Consider the following 16,853-nt stretch of genomic DNA (forward strand, 5'->3'; position numbering starts at 1 on the left):
AACCTACTATGTCACTGAGATACGAAATAGTTGTGACCTGCAGTACATGTTGATAAAACTTAGGATAGTTTCTAAAACAAAACAAAAAATAAAAATAAATAATATGGAAACTATAACTGCACGAAAGAAATATGATATAGTAAATACAAGTAGAAGTTCTATAAATCCAAGCAGTTATATGTAGTGGCCGAAAGTGTCTCTTACGTTTTCCCAGAACTAACTTATATTACGTAGATGTTTGGGTTATAGTTTACAAAGCACTTTTCATTGGAAGCAATCGGTTGGGAGAAGGTCAAGTGGTCACAATCCACCTCGAATTCATGAAAAAAGTGGCCATCTCAGTGGAGTTTCATCAAACAGTGACGGCTAAGAAACTGTGGTTGGCGTTCAAAATGCCTTTTTTTATTGCAAAGAAACTGAACAAACCAAGTCCACAGACTACATGTGTCGTCATACCACAAGCAAGGCAAAACGGGTCCGAACGTTGTAAAGCTCAGCTTTAGAGTCCACCGATAGCACGAGCACAGGGACAGCCTGTAAGCAATCCAGTCGCCGCTCTAAACAAAGAAATTAGTAGTGCACAGCGCTGTCTGCCTCGTGTAGGTGGGAGTAGTGGGAGTGAAAGGGTAAAGGAGCAGTGCGGCGCGGGGATGGGCCCGGGGAGGGGAAGGGGGGTTGGGAGGAAGGGCGAAGGGTCTGGCTATCTGGATGCTGGGTGTGGCTGTGCTTCTGTTACGTGGCGCAGGATGAGCATTGGACAGCGCAAGACCATCCACTGACGGAAGCTGTGTTAGCATAGCTGTTGAGTGTCCCAGGTATCACCTCCTTAATGTTTTCTTTATATTGCTTGACCAAACTGACACGACAAATGAAATTGTAAAAAGCAGTAAATCTTTGAAGTGTTATCGAGCAAAGTGAAATGAAAACCTTGACATAGTGGCAGCACCGTTGTGTTTATACATGAGAAAGTAGGGAGGAGAGAGAAATGTTCAAATGTGTGAAATCTTATGGGACTTAACTGCTAAGGTCATCAGTCCCTAAGCTTACACACTACTTAACCTAAATTATCCTAAGGACAAACACACACACAACCATGCCCGAGGGAGGACTCGAACCTCCGCCGGGACCATCCGCACAGTCCATGACAGCAGCGCCTCAGACCGCTCGGCTGATCACGTGTGGCAGGGAGGAGAGGATTAAGGGTGTACACTCCAGTACTCTCACAAGTCTAGCTTTACACGCCAATTCTCTGCACAGCACAGCAATTAAACACCGACTGTCACACGGTCACTGTGACGTTTATTCAGTGTAATATGTCTGAACATATAACTCTTCACTTGAATTGTGATGCTTCATTTCCTCATAAGAATCTCATTCAGTATGCCTTTTCTCGATCAATGCCATCACATGGTGATCCGTTTATTCTGACACTTTCCAGAAAAATGTCCTGTCCAAAGACGTTTGTCAATTTTTTATCTTTTTTTTTATAAAACAGCTTTGGATTCCAGTTCTGTGCGACAAACCCTATACAATTTTCACAAATCTCTTGTACATTATTTTGGTGCTCTATAATTTTAAGAATTTTAAAATTATCATATCAATAATTGTTTACTTGACAGGAGATGCTTTTTATGGTAATTTAATATATTATACTAGCTTCGAACATTCGAACAGCACCGGCAGTGTATTACCTGTACTACTTTCCTAATAATTATATAATGATAGAATTATATGGTTCATGTATATGCAATCAGCTTACGAAATTTTTACGAGAATGTGGAGTTATGACTGGCGGCGGGCGGAAAGATGCCGAGAAACATCTTATTTCCACTCACGCGACCGGTGATAGAAAGTAGGGTGGCGAAAGTGTTGCCCTATATTGGCCAGACTGGAACTACGGTTTAGCGGGACCTTGTACCTTAAGTCGCCGCCTAACGCCTGCAGATTCGGCAACCCAAATGACACCTCTGTACCTCGTAGGGCCTTTGTGTCGTGGGTTACAGCATTAACGTACAGGGTTAGACTTGATTGGCTGGAGACAAGATTTAAAAATAATTTCTTTAATATCTCACGGGTTACTCAGAATTTCCTGGTTTTGTTTTACTTCTCTTTGTTGCGTGTGATTTGCACTATTTTATAACGATTATTCAAATTTCACATACGGAGAACCTGGAGTAACTAATTTATAAAAATAAGTTGTTGCACACACTCTTCACTGATCTGTTATTTCTATGGAAATTATTGCTTTAATTTTCTGATCGGATTAGGCTCACGTGATCGCGGTCATCTGCATAGCCGATTAGAGGGGAGAAAGTTACAAACCTTTCCATTCATTCACAGTACTTTCTGCTGGCAACACTAATGCCCACTTTACTCTTCGCCCTCAAGCTTCCGTTCATTACTGTTGGTTCTGCAACTCTCTTGTTTTCCCGCCAGTCTTAGTTATACGTTAACAATTATCAAGACATGTATGGAGAAAAGGACTAACTCTCAAACGTAAAAACATAGAGACAAGTGTTGCCATATGTTTCTGGGTACAGGAACTATCAAAGTTGACATTGGTCTCACCGCTAAATATCCCAACGTGATATTTAGGGGTGAAACACTGTCAATTTTGATAGATCCCTTACCCAGCAGCAGATGGCAACACTTATCTCCAAGCTTTTACATAGAGCTCGTTTCTCCGCGCATGTCTTAATATACACATTAGTATGACGAATTTGCCCGTATGCACCTAGTGGCAGATAAACGCAACGACGCCATGCTCACACTAGCCACAACCATAATACTTTCGCATTATCTGAAGATCTTTGACTTACTCTGTGTTTACTTTTTTACGTTGTGCTGATCCCATATTACAAGCTTTTTCGACTACTGGAAGACATTTTCACTGGTCGTCGGGGCTCAATTAGAAGCGGGACTCATCTCTGAACTGTACTCCAGCCAATGGGATTTCTGGGGACGCCCCGGACAGCCGTGGGCTACCAACAAGACTGTCACCCGCCATACGGCTCGACAACCACAACTGATGGTCTGCGGTGCAATTACTTTTCGTAGCAAGACTCATTTCGTTGTCATCTGCGGCATCCTCATAGCACATCAGTACTTCGACGTATTCTACGCCCCGTATTGTCACCGTTCATCAGAATGCAACCTGGGCTGACATTACAGCAAGGTAATGCCGACCCATACACCGTGAGAGATTCTACTGCTTGTTTTCGTGCTTCCAGACCCTACCTTGGACATTATAGCTTCCGGATTTTCCCCGATTGAGAACATTTGGAGCCTTATGTGGAATCCCTCCAACCGGCTCGGGACTCTGATGATCTAACGAACCGATTGGACTGACTTTGGCACGATATCCTTCAGGAGGATATCCATCTGTATCAATGAATGCCAAGCCAAATAACTGCTTCTCAAGGGCCAGAGGTGGAGCAACGCATTATTCATTTGCTCAATTTGTGAAGCTGTTTTTGTTGAATAAATCATCCATTTTTTTCTGAAATTGTGATGTTTCTCTGTACATGTAAACTGCTTCCGATTTCCCTCACATCCGGATTATTCCTTCTTGGTGCGTTGTTTTCTTTGTCTTAGCGTGTACATCTTTAACCAAAAATCTGACATTTTTCTTTATTTTATTTCAAGTAACTGTGACAATAGTGACTTATTTCGGGGGATCCCCCAGGCCCTGAAATATTTAAACTGCATTTATGCATACAACATAAGTTAAATGAGTTGCTTCTTTCATTCTTCTGCTAGAATAGCTGTCCACCCTTTTTAATTACAGACCAACTCCCGTAACTACTTTTCAGAGTTTCTGAATGGAAACTTATATTGCTGAGACACCGTAACGAACAATGTTGAATGTATATGTATAAACGGATTCTGTGCTGGCCAACATCATCTTGTTTTTTGCCCGTAGATCAACAAGTAGTCTCACTCTAGTTGCTGATGAAGACGTATTAGGAAACAGTCATACAAATTTTTCAGTTAGATCCCGAATTAACTCTTGCAAAAACTTTAATCTGTGCCTTATCCACAGTCCACTCGACATGAATGCAGAACTTTACACATTTATAAATAACGTAACTTCGAGGTTAATGTACCATGCACTAGAGGAAAAGCCTAACTCAAGTACTCCCTAACTGAGGCGAATGTTTATTACTTTGAAGGACATGTTCAAGTCATGTGTTGTGAACCGTACGATTACAAAGGTCGATGGGCAGTAATTTCCGTCTTTAGTACAGCGTGTGACTTCAAAATGATCTCTCTTCTCCAGGATGTCTTGTGAGACGAGTTGTACCCTGCAATTTTAGTAGCTGCTCGTGTGTGCGATTTCCCTCACCCAACGCAATCAGTTATCACAACATTTCAGGTCTTATTTTGAAAACAGCGAGTATAAGGGGATTTAACTTAGGCCCCTTTCGTATGATAGTTGACCTGGATCGATGACATGTTCTTAGTGCGACCAAGTTCCGGTAGGTTGGTTAGTGGACTCTACATCATTCACCAAGAATAATTAGGAGACATCATCATCATCATCATCATTATCATCATCTTGAACTGATTCCAGCCTCAACCTAGGTCTGTTGGGAACATAAGTCTCGCTATTTATTCCTGGTTTCCCACCATCTTTCTGTGTTCACTCTGGTCAATGCCTCGCCTTTTTTTTCAACAGACTTCTCCACACCTTTCAGCTTTTCTTCCCTTGGTCCTCCTCTCAATTTTTGCTTCGCGTTTCCATTTCTTGTATCGTCTTGGAAATCCTTTTGTTTTGCATTCTCTTTAAGTGCCCATAACATCTTAGTCAGGATGTTTTTTTTTCACTGTTTTCCTTACCCTTTCATTCCTCATCCTCTCCCTCCTTGGTATTCCTGTCATGCTTATGAGAAACTTCATTTCAGATGCCCATCATCTGCGTACATCTCTTTTCCTCATTACGCGTGCTTCAGATACGTAGGTCAGTAATGGGATGTGGTACCTTCTATACTCTCACGTTGCTTTTTTGTGGGACTTCTTAGTTCCAAACGAACACTTCGCAGAAATACTTCGGCCCATCTGTCACGTTCACTGACCTCTTTCTCATTTCTTCCACTTTCCTCTATTCACACTTCCAAAGCACTTGACATTTTACATCTTCTTCAACTGTTCACCTTTAATCATTGTTCCGCTAGTTGGTCTATCTTTCTTTTTTAGTTGCGACCAGCGCCTCACATCTGTTTATATTAAATTTCATTCTTTATTGTCTCACAGTTTGTTCCCAAACAATCAGGTATTCCTAAGTCACCTCCACCCTGTTTGCCTGGATCATTAAGTCATCTGCAAGCCTTTAGTTTTGTCTTCTCCGTTTCTTTCTTCCTTTTTTTTTTTTTTTTGACCTTAGTGATTATGTCATCTAAGACCACAGTGGAGAGGAGAGGTGACAATACACTGCCCTGTTTCAGACCACTTGTTTTCTGAAACCATTCCGTCCTTTCATTTTCCACTTTCACGCAACTCAGACTTCCACAGTATGTCTCCGATACACTACTCGTTGGCTCTTTTTCCATTTGTTTCATTTATAGTGCTTCCCAGAGTTTTCTGCTATAGATTCTATTAAAGAACTTTCCTACGTCGAGAGAGGCCATCAGAAAGTCTTCCCCAAAGTCCTCTTGATGACAAGTTCACCACTAATGTTGTGGAGGAAAAAAGCTCCTTTCCGGGTTATTAGCTCACAGTAAAGAGCGGCAGTGGATATTAAACGCTTTCTAGAGGAAAATGTAGTTTTTAAAATATTTCTCGACTGGGGACGCAAGACGACACATTGACTTTCACAACAGCGTCATAAACAGTTTTTGGCTGCTGCCCAAACAGTCCGATTGATTGTTTATGCCGACGGAGAAGTGGAGCGGTGTGCTTCCACACTTTGTCACGGTCACAAACTTCTGCCGTAACGTTTCCTGAATAATTCATCTCCCCGGGGAAGGGGAGAGGGGGGGGGGGAGAGGGGATAACACCTATCCGAGTGGTTGGTGGCGGCTGTCGCCCGTTCTGAAAAGGAGACAAGCTATTACGCTCGCCACTCGTGGCCGTCACTCGCGCCACAAGAGCTGATCGATACGTCTTCCTTCTGCGACTGTTGGCCGCGTTGAGGCGGCCAATTTGGGCCGCTGATGGCTTCTTCATGCTAACGCGAGACGTCGCACCCCCGCGGCTGGGTCGAGGGGTGGCGCCGGCGGCCCATCAACTAGCCCACCCCCCACACCTCCCCCCCCCACCACCCGCACTTCTTCGCCACGCCCACCAAAGCGTGGCCCGATCGGCCTCTGCGCGTTCCGCGGTCGATGAAGTAATTTCCCACCAGGCCGCACCCGCCTCCAGATGGGATTCGCGAAGAACCGGAGCTGCCGTTCCGGGCAGCCGTCGCGTGCTGTCTGGCCCCCTCTGAGAGTGGCACGCGTCACGTTTAACTGGCTGGCTGCGATGCCCTTAAATCTTCCCTTGTACACCTTGTTTGTGTTACGTCACGTAAGTTTCAGCTTCAGCAGGTACGGAGCGCATTCATATTTAAAAATTTCTCGAACGAAATTAGTTTCCTGCATTGCCCCTTTCTAGGTTGCCTCACCTCAGTCGGTAAAAATGAACCTTGAGGGATCATTTTTTTGCCCGTCTGTCTGCTTTCCCTCTCTCTGCTTTCTCAGGAACTGGTATACATATCAAGCTGAAACTTATGTCACGTTTAGATTTATGATACGTTGGCTGCGGCCGGCCTATGTGGTCGTGCGGTTCTAGGCCCTTCAGTCTGGAACCGCGTGACCGCTACGGTCGCAGGTTCGAATCCTGCCTCGGGCATGGATGTGTATGATGACGTTAGGTTAGTTAGGTTTAAGTAGTTCTAAGTTATAGGGGACTGATGACCACAGATGTTAAGTCCCAAAGTGCTCAGAGCCATTTGAACCACTTGAACCTTGGCTGCGAGAAACACTTAGGCCTCTAACTCAAGGTTACTTGTACTGTGAAAAAATGTGTCTTGTCAAATTTCATTGCGGGCTGCACCTTATAAATTTTTATGAGTGAGATTCCCACACTATATATATATTGCCTTGAGTTTGCGACCTAAATGTTTATATACAGGGTGAGTCGCGTAAGAAGTAACACCCCCTTTATTCCGGGGGCGATTGCACATATCGGCATGCGTTTTTCGGCGAATCATAGCGGACTATGGGGCACATACGTTGGATGCACAATAATCACAACGTTTATATTGACCGAGATAATGAGACAAGTACATGTTTTTTAAATGGGACGCTATACTTCTTTCACCATCATTCGAACTCTCTCGAAAGGACGCGTATAGTGATGCAACGCATGTTGCTATTGTGATTCAAACTTTGCTTAAAAGAGGGCAGATGAGGATTTACCTACGTGCATGCTGCATTGAGCACGGAAACTCGGCCTGCGGATCGCGCGAGGCGTGTTTACAGTCTGCAGCTGCTTCCCACCGCCTCGACCTTCAATCGTACAATATTTCCCAGCATCTTTTAAGCGAAGTTTGAATCACAATACCAACATGCGTTACATCACTATACGCGCTTTTTCCAGAGCGTTCGAATGATGGTAAAAAAAGTACAGCGTCCCATTTAAAAAACATGTACTTGCCTCATTATCTCGGTCAATATAAACGTTGTGATTATCGTGCATGTACCAAAGTATGTGCACCATATTCGGCTATGATCCGCCGAACACCGCTTTTCGATACGTGCAATCGCCAACGGAATAATGGGGGTGTTACGTCTTACGCGACTCACCGTGTATATGTATATACATATGTGTAGAGAAACTCTTATGCCTCTAACTCAAGGCAATATATATATATATATATATATATATATATATATATATATATATATATATATATATGCCTTGAGTTAGAGGCATAAGTGTATATATATATATATATATATATATATATATATATATATATATATATATATATATATATATTGGGAAGCTCACTCATAAAAATTTATAAGGTGCATCCCGCAATGAAATTTGACAAGACACATTTTTTCACAGTACAAGTAGCCCTGTGTTTACACGTGGGCCACATGGATCTGGCCCAGTAATTCAATTTCTTAAGGACCACAAAACTTTGAGCAAAATATTTAATGTGAAAAAAAAGTCAGTACGGGTGGTTGCGAGAGGGAATTCTCTATAGTGCGAGTAAAAGCGTAGGTAGGCGGATTGACATGTGCGCTGTGCGCATTACACAACTGGCAACACTGCCTCTTCGATGTCTTTGTGCGGTTAGGAACGGACGCATCAGATGTAGTAAAAGAAGCTTTGATGTAGCGTGGTATCAGCATGGCGCTTTTAATGCCATGTGTGTGTATTTCCCCTGTTTCATTAATTTTATTAAGTTCTGATATGAATGAAACGTCAATATGAGCCGTAGAACTGATCTCTGTGGCGAACGCTACAGAAAATTAGTTGAGCGAAAGAGGAGAAGGGAAAAGGAATTGTTAGATCAAACGCCAAAGTCGCACATGTTTTTCGTTAACAAAGAAAGTAGATTATGAAAATTGTTCCTCTCTTCAGTACCTGAAACCTACTAATGATACACAGTGCAGCGGCAGTTGTGGTGAAAATTTCGACGTTAGTGAACGTGAAATTCATAACCAACATACGAACATCTCCACAGCTTAGGAAAAGTTTCGTCAGACTTTACATTTCGTGAAGATTCCTTCTTTTGGGAAATCAGCGAAAGAACGCGAGATTACATTGTACGATAAAGATTTAATCAGAAAAGTAACTGTGATTTTGTAATGTCAGAGCGAGTATATGCTGATAAACGAACATTTATTTCCAAGGATTTGTTTGAAAGGAAATTTTTGAATGGAGACATCGTGCAGCGCGATTATTTGATTTACTTTCGCAGTCAGGAATTACTTTACTGGACACCACGTAAACTGTTTTTGGATCATCCGGTTCCATACAGTCGATTTTAGTGATTGGAAACACGCTCATAAAATAGTAACTAGACACAAAATTTCGAATCGACATCGTGATTGTGTTGTAAGTTTCAAAGAAAGGCGAAATAGTCGATGTATAGGAGATAAACAATGTATCATTTAGTTAGAAGAAGGAAAGTATTGGAGAATTGTACTACAGGTGGTACTGGCTATAGCGAGATCTTTCTTCAACCGGATGGCCATTTCGTGGAGATGATAAACAGTTAGTTTCTTAAGGAATACTAATTTTGTGATGTGTTTAGAGCTGACAGCTGAATTTAATCCATTCTTAGCAGGTCATACAGCTCAATATTGAAACCCAGGGAAAGGAAATGCCTCACATGTAGTTACTGACTTACGAAGAAATTATAAGTATTACGGAGAAGACTAGACTGTCACAGAAGAGATCGTAGATGAAGCAGCCGATGCATAGTATTTATCCAGTATTACGGGTTCCTGTGAAAGCCCACTCAGTTTCAAGAATCACAAATAAGAATACACAACGGTCCTTCGTATTGCTTCCGTAGGGACCACGAAGAGAAGATTAAGCAAATTACGGCACTCACAGGGACATTTAAGCGGCCATTCATTCCTTACACCACATGATGTAGGAATGGGAATATACAATATAGTGATAAGTACCCTGCACAATATACTTCACAGTGATAAATGGCTCTGAGCACTATGGGACTTAACATCTATGGTCATCAGTCCCTTAGAACTTAGAACTACTTAAACCTAACTAACCTAAGGACATCACACAACACCCAGTCATCACGAGGCAGAGAAAATCCCTGACCCCGCCGGGAATCGAACCCAGGAACCCGGGCGCGGGAAGCGAGAACGCTACCGCACGACCCCGAGCTGCGGACCTTCACAGTGATCTACGTAGTGTGGATGGAGACATAGGTTAATAAATTTTGTTCCGTTACAGATCATAAGGAATGTATTTGATAAGCTATTTAAAAGTGATATTTTATTTTCAGTTGTCGTCTGTTTCCTGCTTACATCTAGAAGTGCCATCTCGATGTGCGTTTGTCAGAATGAATGCCTCTGCGGAGGATTTTCATACTTTTTTCTCACTACAAGACTAAAAATTGTGTCTGGAAGTACGTTGTGCTTCAATTAAGAGTGAAAATAGACCAAAAACACCAGTCCCACATTCAGTAACTTCTGACAAATGTCCACATAGACGACACCTCCATATGGCGCTAGAAAACAGACGGAAATACAGTGAGTCAAAACTCACCCTCTAATAGTTTTTGAACGGCACTGCTTTTGGATTGATACGCAAACCTAAATCGTACACATGTTTGATTATAGACCGCTGTCGATGAGTCAAACCGATAAAAGGAAACGTGTATGCCGCGCGGGATTAGCCGAGCGGTTTCAGGCGCTGCAGTCATGGACTGTACGGCTGGTCCCAGCGGAGGTTCGAGTCCTCCCTCGGGCATTGGTGTGTGTGTTTGTCCTTAGGATAATTTAGGTTAAGTAGAGTGTAAGTTTAGGGACTGATGACCTTAGCAGTTAAGTCCCATAAGATTTCACACACATTTGAATATCTGAAACGTGTATAATAAAATAAATATAAATTTTTACAGTTGCATAGAGGCATTTATAACAGCTTAAGTAATTGTGGAGGAACTAAGGATACCATGCGTGAGGTGACACATCGGCACGGGTATTCTTCGCTAGGGTTTGTCCGACACGGATGGGCGTTGCTCGCGAGGAGACAGTGTGTTGGAGATATCACATCAGAGCAGACGGGAACCGTGCCTCTGCTGGGGTCAGGATGTGCCGATCAGAAAGTATTTCAGGGCTGTCGGGAGGGTAGCAGGTGATCTGAATAGTCAATGCGTGTGGTTTTCCCCGAGCGAGTGGCCATTGCAAACTGGTGAGCGGCGTAATTCAAAGGCTGCAAATTATTTCACGGCCAACGTATGAGGAAAACTAGTATTACTAAAGCTATATAACAGGACATCGCACTACATGAAAGGGAGAAACGAATTGAGAAAGCACGATTATCGATCTACTCTGTAAGTGGAACATTACCGTATTAGAGACAATGGAGGATGCAGACCTCTAAGGTCGCAGGTTCGAATCCTGCCTCGGGCATGGATGTGTGTGATGTCTTTAGGTTAGTTAGTTTTAAGTAGTTCTAAGTTCTAGGGGACTGATGACCTCAGATGTCAAGTCCCATAGTGCTCAGAGCCATTTGAGCCATATTACTTATTATAGCAGTATTAGATAACAAATCAGAGCAGCTGTCCTATCTTTAGATTTAAAATTCACCTAAAGTAAACGGTGAATAATGCTAATTTTGAGCACTGCGTCATAATGAGATGCTAATACACCAGCGAAAAAAACTCAGGGCTACCCCATAAATGATGGTTACAGTATAACTATATTTGGTGTATGACATATGTAGTAGCGATAACTTTAATGTCGGTTTTACTCATTGAAAAGTTCGCGCTTAACTTAAGAGAGACCTTACACAAGTTTTACGTATAAACAGCAATGAAGTCCGTATATTTCTGTATATAAAAGGTATAAGCGCGTAAGCTCAGGTTACGTAAAATGTTTATATGTATAGTGTAAGTATAATGTATGTGGTAAAGGTATTTTTGTGAATTTTCCAACAACTGATAGAAGATTATTTTTGAATTCGTCTAACCAGAACGTGTGCAGAAGTGCGGCCAAATGTGTTTGAAATTTTTCGTACTACAGATCTACGAACCCGTAAATCTTCTAGGGCTTGGAAAAATTTCCCAGAGTCGAAGAGCAGCGTGATTTTGGGACTTGGTGAATTATTGTTTGAGTTCGCAGGTAAATTTTTCGTTGCCTTCATAGCAATTAAGCAAGCGGGAAATAAATACACTGCTTAGCACATGGTACGGAACAAAGATATTGTTGAACAAGAGCAATTATAGCTAGCGATAGACGACATGAAACACACTACACATTTGATAGAAGTAAAGTGGTATATTTAAAACGAAAAATGGTAGTGATTTTATCACACCGGAAAGCAGGATAACAGACACAAAAAGTTGATGTTTGGCACAGGTGAAACTCCCGACATAAAGGTTGATATCGGACTCTCAGCAATAAATATTTCCTTCTCGGGCACTAATACATATTTTGCACCTGTTATTCATGCTGACTACCAAACTGTTGAGCCCTTTGTGGATATTGTCCCCCTCGCCTTTACCAGGGGTGTTCAATTCTTCCTTCGTGGAGGGGGTGTTCGTTAAAAAACACATTTGCCAGGGGCATGTCTTACAGGGTTTAACTTCGGGGCGTACGTAGATCATTCTATATGTTCACTACCTTCATTTTACTGTGTTTGCGACACCTCAACGGTCCTGTGTAGGCGAGGTTGTCATCCATAAACAGAAAGTCGGGACCGGTCGCACCCCAGAATAAATCGACATTATCCAGAATAAACTCCCTGCAATAACGCTGTTGTTTTAACGGTATCTCGCGCAAAGAAATGCAGCGGTAAAGCACGCCCACAACATAGGCCTCGTAGGCCATAGCGATGACACTCATGAAGATTCTGTCCTGTGTAACGTGTTTCCACCTCTCTCCACACAAATTGGTGGCCAGAATCACTTGCCACAATGAAGCGAAATTCGTCCGACAACATCACTGTGGACCACTGCTGTTGACCCGAACCAAAATGCTCCCTACGCCATCGAACTCTTTTTCATAGATAGCGTGGGTGAAGTGGAATGCATTTAAAAGGCTTCCTGGCATACAAACCAACCTGATTTAACTGTCGAGAAATGCTCCTGGCACAGAAACGTGTAGCGGTAGCGGTTACAAGGTCTGCAGCGATCACGGAGGTAGAATAAGGGGAGATGGCGTTTCAGACTTACGCTGTATGATGTTTTGAAGTCAGTAGGCGGACTTGCCGCCATCTTGGCTCCCCCAAACATTAGCAGACGAGTGTTTACAATTCCTTCTTGTTCGTTATTTCTGTCGTGTGCACGCGATATTTATTTTATATAGTAAATGTTACACTGTTTTAGTGAACAACACAACATAAGGAACGCAACTTCAAACGTTTTTCTAGTCTTAAATGCGTATTCGATACAGTAATACGAGAAGAAAATATGACACTTCTGGCCTCAGTACTGTAATTCCTTTATCTTTATACACTTCAAATAACGGAGAAGAGAAGTATGTGCTATGAAAAGCGTGCTTTCGTAATCGATTTCTATTCACTTTCATTGTGTTTGTGTCGATAATTGATAAAGCCAGAACTACAAAAGCAATGATTGATACTTTAGAGGCGCCGATTTGTATTCGTTCCATTTTCAAGTCAAATGCAAAATTTAAATGTTCAAGTTTGCAAGAAACTTGCCTTATTTCCTTTGGTGTCCCATAGATGTATGCAGGGATGATATAAACAAGCCAGCTGTCATGTCAACAGAGTGAAAGATTCGTTAAATTACGAAGGAAAAGAACGGAATTTAAGATTGTCAGGCTCATTGTAGTTTACACATCTGCTTTGTTCTTAATTTGTACCTACCAAGTGACATTCAGTGCGGCAAATAACAGCAACTCACAGGGTAACACGACGAGACAGTGATTAATGTAATGATCTAAATAGCCCGGACATAGATAGGGAACTTTGCTTTAACAAATATGTAACCCTTTAAGTACTTATAATTTAACCACTGTAACAGGTTACTGAAGATTTAGTTAACTACATATAGTTATATTACTTTTATATTAAATTATCGCATTTGAAAACATTAGTTCCCAGTTCCAGGATATTTCTTGCCAGGACTTTTCAGTTACTTGGGAATAACCAAAAAATGAAAACCAAGTGTATTGCTCACCTCCAGAGAGCTCTTCGCGTTGGATTGATAGGAAATCTAAAGTCAAATCACAGAAACTGTAAAACTTTGCAGTGCATGAGATTTTCAAGTATATATAAGAAAATAGCGCTTAAATAAGTCCACTTATGAATGAAATGTGATTTGTTTAAACTTTAGACTACAATCATAACGATTAGTACACCAGTAAGCGACGCAAGCCGGCATTTTTTATCAAATCACTTCACGACAGCATGGAATCAAACTACCAGAAGCGATTGTTTTAGTGGTAGCTAACATGGCGGATTTTCAACTGCGTCGGCTTCAAGTTTGTGACGTCATGACAACTCCTATTTTTACCTACATGGCAGCGATCTGCCTCGGAGTCACATGTCTGTTCCTTTTCGCCACTAGAATCTGCGTATCGATTCTCTTGCGGTGTGGTGGTCCATCTACGACACCGTCATGCTTTCGCATAGCATTTCCACTTTCAGCGGCATTTTTAAATCGCGAGGTGACACTTTTGAACATACCCATTACTGTGGCCTCAATAGTCGCAATATGATCGGCTTCAAGCCGTCCGTCTGGTCGTCCACGGCCGTAAACACTCAAATCATGTCTCGCAGACATTTTGCCGAAACATACGGAATGTCGGGCTAATCGTTCCAGCAAGATTTTCGTCCAACACCATTCTGCATGAACTGTCGTATGCATACAGAACGTTCGGACGCAGGCTTCGTTGCAGTTAACACGTCCCGCCCTATACGTTTCCTTTTACTATCATTGGTAGGGTGTTCCGTAAGAACTGGAGTTGTTCATTAGCAAGTGTCAGTTGTTCCTTAGCTATGCCGAACAGTGTATTTTACTTACTAAAATCATGACGCAGTGTTAATGACATCTTTGTTTCATCAGCCACGCCCTGTCTGCTTACTAGTCAGTGATCTGGAAATTACAAAAATAATTATTGGGATATGCTGCTACGTGGCCGTATCTTAGACAGCTTCGTTGTCATCGGTCCTTACGCAAATTCTTTGTGTCTGTGCGTGTGTATGTGGAGGGGGGGGGGGGAGAGTGGAGAGAGAGATAGAGAGAGAGGTGGATGTTGGTAGAAAAAGAGGTAGAGGTGGAGGGAGGAGGTTAAGGTCGCAAATAAAGAACTAAGTCGTTTTTAATAATTGAATTTGTTGTCTTGGAGCACATCGAGATGATGGTAACATCTTGACGTTCATGGAAAACTGCGCCACCTGCCCAGAGTTGCGCGCCTGCCAGAGGAACTGCAACAGCAGAGGTCAGTGGAGACGTGAGCGGGGGGAGAACACAGGAGGCCGTCGGCACGCAAGTCGCAGGAGGCAACTTGTGCTGGCAACAGGGAGGCAGGGGGAAGACTGATGGGCCTCATTTGCGGCCTCGCACGCAGCTCTGGGGAGAGGCTGCACACGCTCTCCTCGCATCTCTCCCCTGTTGTCCACTACGACACACACACACACACACACACACACACACACACACACACCACACTCGTGGCTGATACTGGGCGGAAGGGCTGTCCACCTCTTCGTAACTGCAGGTGTGCCAGTACAAAACAAAGATGTTGACAGCCTGCCTCAGCGAAATCGATGTACCTAATTACCCTTCTCTTCATCTAGATGCAAATAATTATTTTAGGAATAACGCTTCCGTTATAAATAACTATTCTTTATTCCAGTTATGTGAATTGCACAGCGGATACAGCAAGATAGAACTAGTAGGGGAAAGCAAAGGTGTGTACTGGAACTCAGTATAAGTATATGGGTTTGTACACAAGGCATACCGAAATTTCGTTATTTTAACACTGAATACATCGTTACGACAGGATGACGTGTCTGGCGTAGTGGTAGTAATTCTATATACGTAACTTCCTCGAGAATCCCTACAGCAGTTCCTGAGATAGTCCGCAGTTCCTTGTCTCACGGTCGCGTTCTCGCTTCCCGAGCACGGGGTCCCGGGTTCGATTCCCGGCGGGGTCAGAGATTTTCATCTGCCTCGAGATGACTGAGTGTTTGTGTTGTCCTCATCATTTCATCATCATTCATGAAAGTGGCGAGATTAGACTGAGCAAAGTGCGGGAATTTGTACGGGCGCTGATAATCGCGCAGTTGAGCGCCCCACAAAGCAAACATCATCACCATCATCATCAGTTCCTGAGATCATCCACACATACAGACAAAAACAACGTGAAGGGAGTCTCTAATTTAGGATATATACACACATGTGGCTTCTTCTTACACGCTGCACTCTTTCCGTCACTGTCAAGGATGTTTTTGAAAGTCGTGTCATGCGATTTACTGTTATAAATGTGACTATGTGTATGTGCTGTCTGCCACTAAATCAAATACCAGTCACTAAACCCCAGTAATTCCTAAAAAAAACAATAATTCCTAGAAAAAATATTTCAATTACGGCAAGGGCATCATCATAACTACAGCTGCAGGCTGTAGTAGCTTCAACTGAGACCAAAATGTAATTGAAACTTCCTGGCAGATTGAAACTTTGTGCCGGACCGAGACTCGAACTCGGGACCTTTGCCTTTCGCGGGCAAGTGCTCTACCAACTGAGCTACCCAAGCACGACTCACGCCCCGTCCTCACAGCTTTACTTCCTCCAGTACCTCATCTCCTGCTTCCCAAACTTCACAGAAGCTCTCCAGTAACCTTGGACGGGGCGTGAGTCATGCTTGGGTAGCTCAGTTGGTAGAGCACTTGCCCGCGAAAGGCAAAGGTCCCGAGTTCGAGTCTCGGTCCGGCACACAGTTTTAATCTGCCAGGAAGTTTCATATCAGCGCACACTCCGCCGCAGAGTGAAAATCTCATTCTTGAAAAATGTAATTGGTTTAGTAAACGGCCCAATTACATTAATGTAATTACCGACATTGTTCGAGGTCAATGTGGAATAACCACTTACAGACGACAGCTGGTGGCACTTGCAGTGGCGGTTATATAGAGCGTATCCGGAGAGCGGGAGGGGGGAGGGGGATGCAGGAAACTGTGCAGTCGTTGTCACA

The sequence above is a fragment of the Schistocerca serialis genome, chromosome 8 (assembly GCF_023864345.2).
Source record: "Schistocerca serialis cubense isolate TAMUIC-IGC-003099 chromosome 8, iqSchSeri2.2, whole genome shotgun sequence".
In the NCBI taxonomy this organism is placed as follows: domain Eukaryota; kingdom Metazoa; phylum Arthropoda; class Insecta; order Orthoptera; family Acrididae; genus Schistocerca; species Schistocerca serialis.